This window comes from Microtus pennsylvanicus, chromosome 17, assembly GCF_037038515.1.
Source record: "Microtus pennsylvanicus isolate mMicPen1 chromosome 17, mMicPen1.hap1, whole genome shotgun sequence".
In the NCBI taxonomy this organism is placed as follows: Eukaryota; Metazoa; Chordata; class Mammalia; order Rodentia; family Cricetidae; genus Microtus; species Microtus pennsylvanicus.
This window is the reverse complement of record NC_134595.1, coordinates 29,416,604-29,425,599: the sequence shown is the minus strand read 5'-3', so window position 1 is coordinate 29,425,599 and position 8,996 is coordinate 29,416,604.

The window sequence follows — 8,996 nt, the reverse complement described above, 5'->3', positions numbered from 1 at the left end:
GCCGTGTGGTTTTTTTTAAGATTTATTTATATTTATGTGTGTGAATGTTTGCCTGTGTGTATGTATGTGCAACACGTGTACAGTTCTAAAAAATACCAGAAGAGGGCGTTGGACCCCCAGGACTGGATTTACAGATGGTTGTCCATTACCAGAACTGAACCCAGGTCCTGCAGTCACTGTTCTGAACCGCTGAGCCATCTCTTCAACCCCTAAAGCCATTTGGTTTTACTTTTTCCCACTGAGAAATACCGTTACTTGGTGTGATATTTGTTGGGTATATTAGGAATCATCTTTTCATTTTGATTTTTTTCTTTTTCAGTCACTGCATGTGCACGTGTGTGTGTGCATGCATGTATGTATGTGTGTGCAGGTGTATGTGTGTGCCATAGCATATGTGTAGAAGGCAGAGGACAACTAGAAGGGAGTTAGTTCTCTTTCTACCATGTGAGTCCTGGGCATTAAGATCAAGCCATCGGGCATTAGTAACAATCACCCTTAAATGCTGAACCATCTCACTGGCCCCATCTTTTCAAGCATATCACATGAATTCAATTATTTCTTTCCCTGTTTTTAAAAATGCCTGTTCAGAGCCCGTGCCCTGGGGACATAAAGGACACTGAAGAGGTAAGAAAGGTAGACCCAACTGCAGAGCAACAGGAGACAAAAGCCGAGCAGGTTGCTGCTTTTCAGTCACCCTTTGTCTAGGTCGCATTCCAGACAGGGCTGGGAAGCAGGCCAACCTCTGGCTGTGATTATGAGTGCCAATCAAAACAGCAGCATCCAGGGATGCTGTGGAGCCTGAGTTCTGAAGACACAAGTTGAAGCGCTAGAGGTCATGAGGGGCCACAGCTAGGCCTGTGTAGACCCAGGGTAGACAAGGCTGGGTTTCACTGGTTTCCAAATAATCCAGTGCTTCTGTTTGCCATCCACTCACAGGGGACACGCCCTGAGGAGGAATCTGTGGGTTGGGGAAGGGGAGCAGAGTTTCCTTGAGGGAAGATGTACTGGGTGGCCTTCATTGCACATCCCATGCACCATGAGAATGGTAAGAAGGAAAGAAACCAGGTGGGGATCCCTCCGGGAGCCTCTCCTGACCCTACTGGGCCAGCCAGCCTGCGGCAAAGCAGTGTCTGTTTCACTCTCTTTTCCCCATGGGTTCTTCTACAGTATTACAATGTAAGTGCATTTAACCAGTAATAATAATAATAATCCATAAAGAAAGCTGATAATTGCAAACCCTCCTGTGATACCTGGCCATGAAATCTAATGCTTTCATTTATCTTCGCTCCTTCACTCATTTAGTTTCCATGACAACATCATTTAGTAAATATTGTTGCAGAAGTTCAGAGTCTGCATCATACCCAGTTCCGAATCCAGAGAAAGCTCGAACAGTTTCAGAATGTATCCCCTAGGAAAGCTTTCCTGCAGGTGAAGCTCCTGGGAGTTGGTGCTGGCTTCTTTCTTCCTCAGCCTTGACTGTGTTCACACGCTGGAGCATGAGCGGATTGGGGTGAGTGCCTCACTCACTAGAGACGGTTGAGCTGTATCCTTGGTGTCTACCCTCTGATGATGCTGAATTGCACCCCAAATTGCAACAGCAAATAAGTGTTCTCAGAACTGTGGAATCCCACCATGGGGAACCAGTGCCGTAAACTGAATTTTAAAAATTTGAGAGTGATGGCTGAAATCTTGGAATCCCTGTTGTTTCTTACAAACTGTATTGACTTTAGAAATAAAAGAACATTTCGCCAGGGCAGCTCATTCACAAAAATAGTGGGACACCACAGATCCAGTTCAGACTGTAATAAGTTGGCATTTGCCACTGCGTTCACCAGGAGCTAAAGTGTTGTACTCTGGGGAGATGGCTTAGAGAGTGAAGTGCCTGCTGCCCAAGTGTGAGGTTCTAAGTGTGGTTCCCAGTACCCTCCTAAGCGGGGCATAGTGGTCTGTGTGCCTATACCCCCAATGCTGGTCACAGGTGGGTGGATCCTGGAAGCTTGCTGGCCAGTCAGTCTAAATAGAATGGCAAGGTCCAGGTTTAATAAGAGACCTTGTCTCAAAAATTAGAGAAGCTATTAATGAAGGACATCTTGGCATCAACCTCTGACCTGCACACATTGTCTGTGTGCACTGGTGTGCATATGAACAAAAGGAACATGCATTCACATGCATTCACATGCACACACACATACATGCACGTACCATGATTTTGCTTTGTTTTTTTAAGAATGTACAGTTGATGTATATTTGAAGATGGAGTCTCATTGTATAACCCTGGCTGGTCTAGAAGTTGCAATGTAGACTAGGCTGGCTTCAAACTCACAGAGTTCTGCTTACCTCTGCCTCCCAAGTGCTGGGATTAAAAGCATGTACTGCCACACCCAGCTGCTAATATTTTTATAGTTCTCAAATACAGATTTCTGGCGAATACAGTGCCACACTCTTAGAGGCTGGTGAAGGAGTGTCCACAATAAGGCGACTTCTCAGTGGGGAGCAGGACCATCTCAGAGGCTGCCTGTGGTGGGATGGGTGGAACCAGCCAGCTGCAGATGTCAGATGAGGCACTCACATCTGTTGAGATCACTAAGTGCTCACAACTAGATATGGCATGTGTACATGTGTCTGCCTGGCTCCCTTACCTATAGCCACACATAGGTGTCATCTGACCCCTGGTGTGGAGGATGCTTGGGGACCAAGAGGAGCCCTGCTCAGGGCTTAGTGTTCTACTCAGGAGCCTCGGGGACAATGTTCCCGGTTCTCAATCATTCGAAGACTGGAAAGTTGTCCCCCAGTCCTGGCCTGTGTCTAATGCCACCATTTGTCCGTTTGCTGTCCCCACCTTCTCCTCCCTGCTTCTTCCTGGTTTTCAACTAGAGAAGCCCTCATTGCTAGCGCCTAGATGGCTCCTACCTGGTCCCCAGGGGCACCAAGCGCTTGGTAGGTACCACAGGTCCTAGTGAAATTGCTTGAGTGGTTGACTGATCTATCTCCAGCAGGCCACACTCCTGGGTGGCATAGTAATAAGAATGCTAGAGACTTGGGGAGAGGCTTCAGAATCAGGACCATTTGGAACTTCACGAGAGCCCTTCCTAAACTCCAAGAGCTGCCTACACTATGGTTGGTGTGGGAGACAGTGAAACAGGTTTGCCTTCCTTCCTCCCCTCTAGCTCTGGATCCATCACCACCTGGGGGCAGCAGAGGCCGTCGATCGCTCCTAAGAGCAGCACCTATGTCCAGCCCTAATCTAAACAAGGCATGTCTTCTGAGGTCAGGTGTGATGGGTTTGTGGTGACCTAGGGAGAGGCCATCTCTACTGCACTGAGCTTTCTGAGCCTGCCACGGCCTGGGTGGAGGTCAGCAGCTGCTAAGAACACAAGTTCATCCACCACAGTTTTGCTAAAAGGTTTCATATTTCCATGTTTAAAATTTCAAATCCCCTCCCCCTATTTTTGTTTGTTCGTTGTTTATGAAAACTGGGATCTAATATCATAAACAAAAAAAGTATTGTTCCTCCTCTCACAGACCATTATTAGAAGAGCCTGGGAAGTCACCCCACATGTCAAGTCAGCATAGCTGGGGTTTAGCAAGTTTAGCAAGTAGCCTGGGCACAGGAGAGCCCCTTGGGGTTACAGCAGCAGAGGGTGGAAGCAAGCAAGTTCTAAAGAGGTGTGGAGATCTGAGGTGACTGATCTTCAGAGGAGGGATCTGCTGAGGAGGCTGAGTCAGGGAGGAGGTCGGTAGCTGAGCTGACTCCGGCAACAGCAGAGGTCTTGGATCTCTGCTATGATGTGTGTGAAGGTGCATGTGTGTGCATGCACACGGAGGCCAGAGGACAACCTTGTGTGTCTGCCTCTCATTGGCTTGGAGCTCACCACGTAGTTTAGGTTGACTTGTTACTGAGCCCTAGGGATCCAGCTGTACACACACACACACACACACACACACACACACACACTCCCAGCACTGGGATTCCAAGCACATGCCATCAAATCTGTCTCTTTTTTTGTGGGTTTTTACGTGGATTCTGGGAATAACACTCAGGTATTCATGCTTGCAAAGTTGACTGTGGTAGTAAACATCCTACAGTCCCTAAGTGATTTTTAAAAATACTCTTAATAAACTACTACTATCCTACCACTAACCTACTACTATCAAAGACAAGGACCTAAGAGTTCTCTTACACACTGCTGGTGAGAACTATAGAAGTCAGTACGAGGGTGCTCAAACTACGAACAACAGGTCTTCCACATGATCCAGGCGTAGCCTTCCTGGGTATTGACCTGAAGGACCCTAGGCTGACACATCCCAGAGACACTCGCACATCACTCTTGACTGCAGCGCCTGTCATCATGGTCGAGCCATGCAACCCACCTGGGTGTCCCACAGCAGAGGAACAGATGAGGAAAGTGTGGTGTGCATGCAGTGGGATTCTTTTCATTCACAAAGAGTCGTGCTATCCAAAGGATAATAGATACAATCGGAGATAAGTGAGTTAAGCCAATCTTGGAGAGACAAATACTATATGTTCTCTCTCACTTGTGGCTCCTGGAGCTTATAGAGATGCATAAGATCATGTATGTATAGATGACATGGAAACAGAAGTAAAATTGCCGCAGGAGACAAGAGGGACAAAGGGACGAACAGGAGGAGAGGACACACATCAAATACAGTCATACATATGAAACTATCTGTGGTGTGAAAAGTTTATATACATTTCCATATAAATCTTCACATCCACGTAGACTGACTAGGGGTTACCATCTTGGCTCTCCAAGTCTAGTGTGTTTATATGTGAGGTGACGACAGGAAGCACTGTCAGATTTTTGCTTTAATTATTGAATATTTGTCAAGCATGTCTTTGTTTCAAGAAAACAAATTGAATTGAGCTAACTGACGGGAATCTTTTGTACAGCTCTATGACTCAATGGTAAGTGTGGGCACAGAGCGCACGGCTATCACCTTCCTTTTAGAAAAGAACTAGAGTTCAGCCATTTCATAAGCAGGCGGTCCACAGCAGCTCTGTGTGCTTTCTGAGCAATTCCAGCAACAGTGTTCACGGTTCCTCTCCACAGAGACGTCTTCAGGGAGCCAAGCACAAACATTCTCTGTACAGATCATGCATGTCATCAGTTTCTCCTTTGAACGTATCAGTGTGGATGCCCTTGGGAGCCAGAAGAGGGTGTCAGATCCCCTGAAACTGCAGTCAGAAGAGGTTGGGAGTCTACGTGTATACCTGATTCATGTGTTCTGCAAGAGTAGTGAGTGCTCTTAGAGACTAAGACATCTCTCTAGCCCCTGGGTGCTTTGTTCTTGAATTCACCATATCTGGAGCCGCACACCAGACAGAAGCTAATGGTTTATACCTCATTCTGTCTCTAGCTGGAATTTATTAGCAGATGTACTAGATCTATCAATAGCCGTAGCCTGAGTCCATTCTTTTAGGCTGATTGACACTTCTTTATAAGTTTGAAGGTCCTCTGAAATAAAATGGATCAACGGGTTGCCTTCTGTCTAAAGACTCACCTAAAACTAAGGAAAAGTGATTGCAATTGGAAACCATTCAGATCTTTAGTCTCGCTGAAAAGTTTTTGTCTTATACAGACAATGATTGAAGATTGTTTTACCTTTTGTGAAACATCTTAGTCTTTCCTAATTTTCTAGCAAAACTTTTCTACAGCTGAACTAATTTCTTTTATAGTCTTTCCAGTTCAAGTTACTTTATGTTTGGTAACTACCTGAGCCATTTTGTTGTTTGTCAAATTACACAGCCCAAGTCCTGTAAAACATCACTTCCAAGTCTGAGCCAGGTTAGGTGGCACAGACCTGTCCTACAGCTACCTGGGATGCTGAGGGAGAATTGAAAGTTCAAGTCCTCAGGGGTAAAGATGCTTGCCACTAAGGCTAGGAACCTGAGTTTATTCACTGGGACCCATTTCTGCAAGCTGTTATCTGACCCTGTAAGTGTACTATGGTGTAACACACACACATACACATGCATACACTTTTTAAAAATAGCTGGGCAATGGTGGGGCACACCTTTAATCTCAGCACTTGGGAGGCAGAGGCAGGGGGATCTCTGTGAATTTGAGGCCAGCCTGGTCTACAAAGCGAGTTCCAGGACAGTCAGAACTGTTACACAGTGAAACCCTGTCTTGAAAAAAGAAACAAAAAAAGCAATAATAATTTTAAGGTCTGCCTAGGTAACTTTGTGAGACTTGTCTCATAATAATAATAATAAAAGTAATGGCAGGTGTGCTAACAGGCACTATTAGTCCCAGCATGTGGGCAGCAGAAACATGTATCTCTGTGAGTTGAGACCAACCTGGTCTGTGCTGAGAGTACCAGGACAGAAAAGGGAAGATAGAGAGAATCCATCTCAAAATCAAAATTAATCAAAAACAAAGAGGCTGGCCCTTGTCCAGCATAGGGTCCCTACATTATTTTCCTAGTACTGCCTCAATTTTTTTATTTTATCTATTTTTTTTTTGCTAGACATTTAATCTAAACTAAGGTAGCTAAATTTCATCTGTTCTATTTAGACTGTTGTGAAGAAATTTCTTAACAAAGTCACTGTGTGAGTTATTTCTTGCTCTGTAACAAGTTACTCCAAGATGGCACATAACTTATCTCACAGCGTCTGTGGGGTCGGAAGTCTGGGGGTCACGTAGCTGGAGAGTTTGGACTCAGAATCTCAAACTTCTGGAGAATGGTCCCCAAACTCACTCACTTGCTCTTTGACCATTGGCTAGAGGCCTTGATGACTCAGCCTGGGTGCTCCGAAATTAGCATCAGGGCTCAGTTCTTCTAGAAAGATCTGGCACAGAGAAAAAGAAAAGTAATGAAATTAGAAGCCATGGCCTCCCCTGGATGATGTGTTTCTAGCATTCAATGGGAAGACAATTAGCGTCATTTCTTTGGTTTGGGGTTTGTTTGTTTGCTTGCTTGCTTGCTTGGCTGGCTAGTTTTCTGAAACAGGGCTTCTCTGCGTAGCCCTGGCTGTCCGGGAATTCACTCTGTAGACCAGGCTGGCCTTGATCCACAGAGATCCACCTGTTTCTGCCTCCTGAGTGCTGGGATTAAAAATGTGTGCTACCATCTCTTGGTTTGGGTTTTGTTTGTTTTTGTTTTGCTTTGTTTTGTTTTGAGACAGGATCTAGCTATATAGGCCAGGCTTGTTTGTTACCCAGCATCGCTTCCCATATAGTTTACCTGGTAACATACAACAAAACTACGCTCGGGGGTGGGCCCTGCTCTCTAGGAACACAACAGTCCATCTCCCCAGGTCCCAGCGGCCCTTCAAACAGGTGATCTGCTGTCTTCAGCGGTTTGATATGCAAACAGACACATGAAAGATCTTACACTTTCTGTGTTGTCTCATTGGGTAAAAGGGGACCAACAATAGAATCAACATTTTACAGATATCTGCCAGGAAGGAAATTGCCAAAACTTCTAACTGTGCTGCAGAAGTCAAAGGGGAAAGGCTACCAGCCTAGTGTAGAAAGGGGTTAGCAGCTGTCTCCAGTGTGCCTTCCACCCGACACACTGGCTCCACAGCTCAGAACTAGACACCTGCCTGGAAGCTATCTGCCCAGCACAGGGTCTAGTGTCCAGCTTAACGTGAACCTTGTCTGAACCAGCTTGAAGAACAGATGCCAGACCTCATTGGCTTGGCAGCAACCAGCCTTATTTTAAATGAAATGGTGGTTTCGAAAATTAAATTCAAAGTCACTGTAGGTAAGAGGAGACTTGCATGGCCAATTAAGTCACTAAAAGGTGACATTGTGCAGGCCCACATTCATGTTCACAGTTTACTGTACAGCACCTAGCTACTGGTAGGTCAAGATGAATTTGGTGAGTCTATTAATGAAAGAATACAAGGGATGCAAGTCAGAGGCCTCTATCTCTAATGGGACAGTTTTGAGGTAGGTCTACCTTTAAAATCTTATTGTCCTTTGAAAGGGCTTCCCTCACTCTTCAGTAATTAAGGCTATGTTCCGACAAATAAAGCTATCGAGTTGTTGGTCCTCCTGGATCGTCTCATTTTGGGCAGGGTTAAATTATCTCCCAAACTTGTACTGAGAGCACAAACAAAATATATATGTGGGAGGAGCTAGAGGTGACTCCGTGGTTAAGAGTACATACAGTTCTTGTAGAGGATTCCAGTTGGGATCCCAGGACCAATGTCAGGGCTCACAACCTCCTGTAACTCCAACTCCAGGGGATCCCATGTCCTCTTCTGGCCTGTAATGACACTGCACTCTGTGTGTGTGTGTGTGTGTGTGTGTGTGTGTGTGTGTGTGTGTGTGTATACATACTAATAAAAATCTTCTTTACAAGTATATATAAAATATTAAAACCTCCTGCAATCAAATAATCTGTTGTAGAATATTATTTTAGCTAAGCAAAGATATGTACATTTGTTTATCCTGTAGAATATTACTTTGACTGTGTAAAGGTGTGTTACTTTTGTTTATGCTGCATCTGTTTGAAGATGTAAGTATGTGTGTTTAAATACGTAATGGTATATTGCACCTGTTTCATCTTGCCTTCCTAAGGCACCAGATTGGTCTAATAAAAAGCTGAACAGCCAATAGCTAAGCAAGAGAGGGATAGGCGGGGCTAGCAAGGAGAGAATCAGTAGGAGGAGAAATCTAGGCTTGGAAGAAAAGAAGGAAGAACAAAAGGAATGAGAAAAGAGGAGAGTCAGGTGGTGGCAGCACATACCTTTAATCCCAGCATTGGGAGGCAGAGGCAGGTGGATCTCTGTGAGTTCGAGGCCAGCCTGGTCTACAAGAGCTAGTTCCAGGACAGGCTCCAAAGCTACACAGAAACCCTGTCTCGAACCTCCCCCCCCCTAAAAAAAAACAGAGAGAAGGAGGGGCACACCTGGGGCAAGAAGCCAGGCAGCAGATAGCCAGACAGACTAGAGATAGCAAGAAAGTAAGAAAATGGTTATAAAAAAAAAGCCCTGAGACAAGGGTAGATAAAGAGAAACA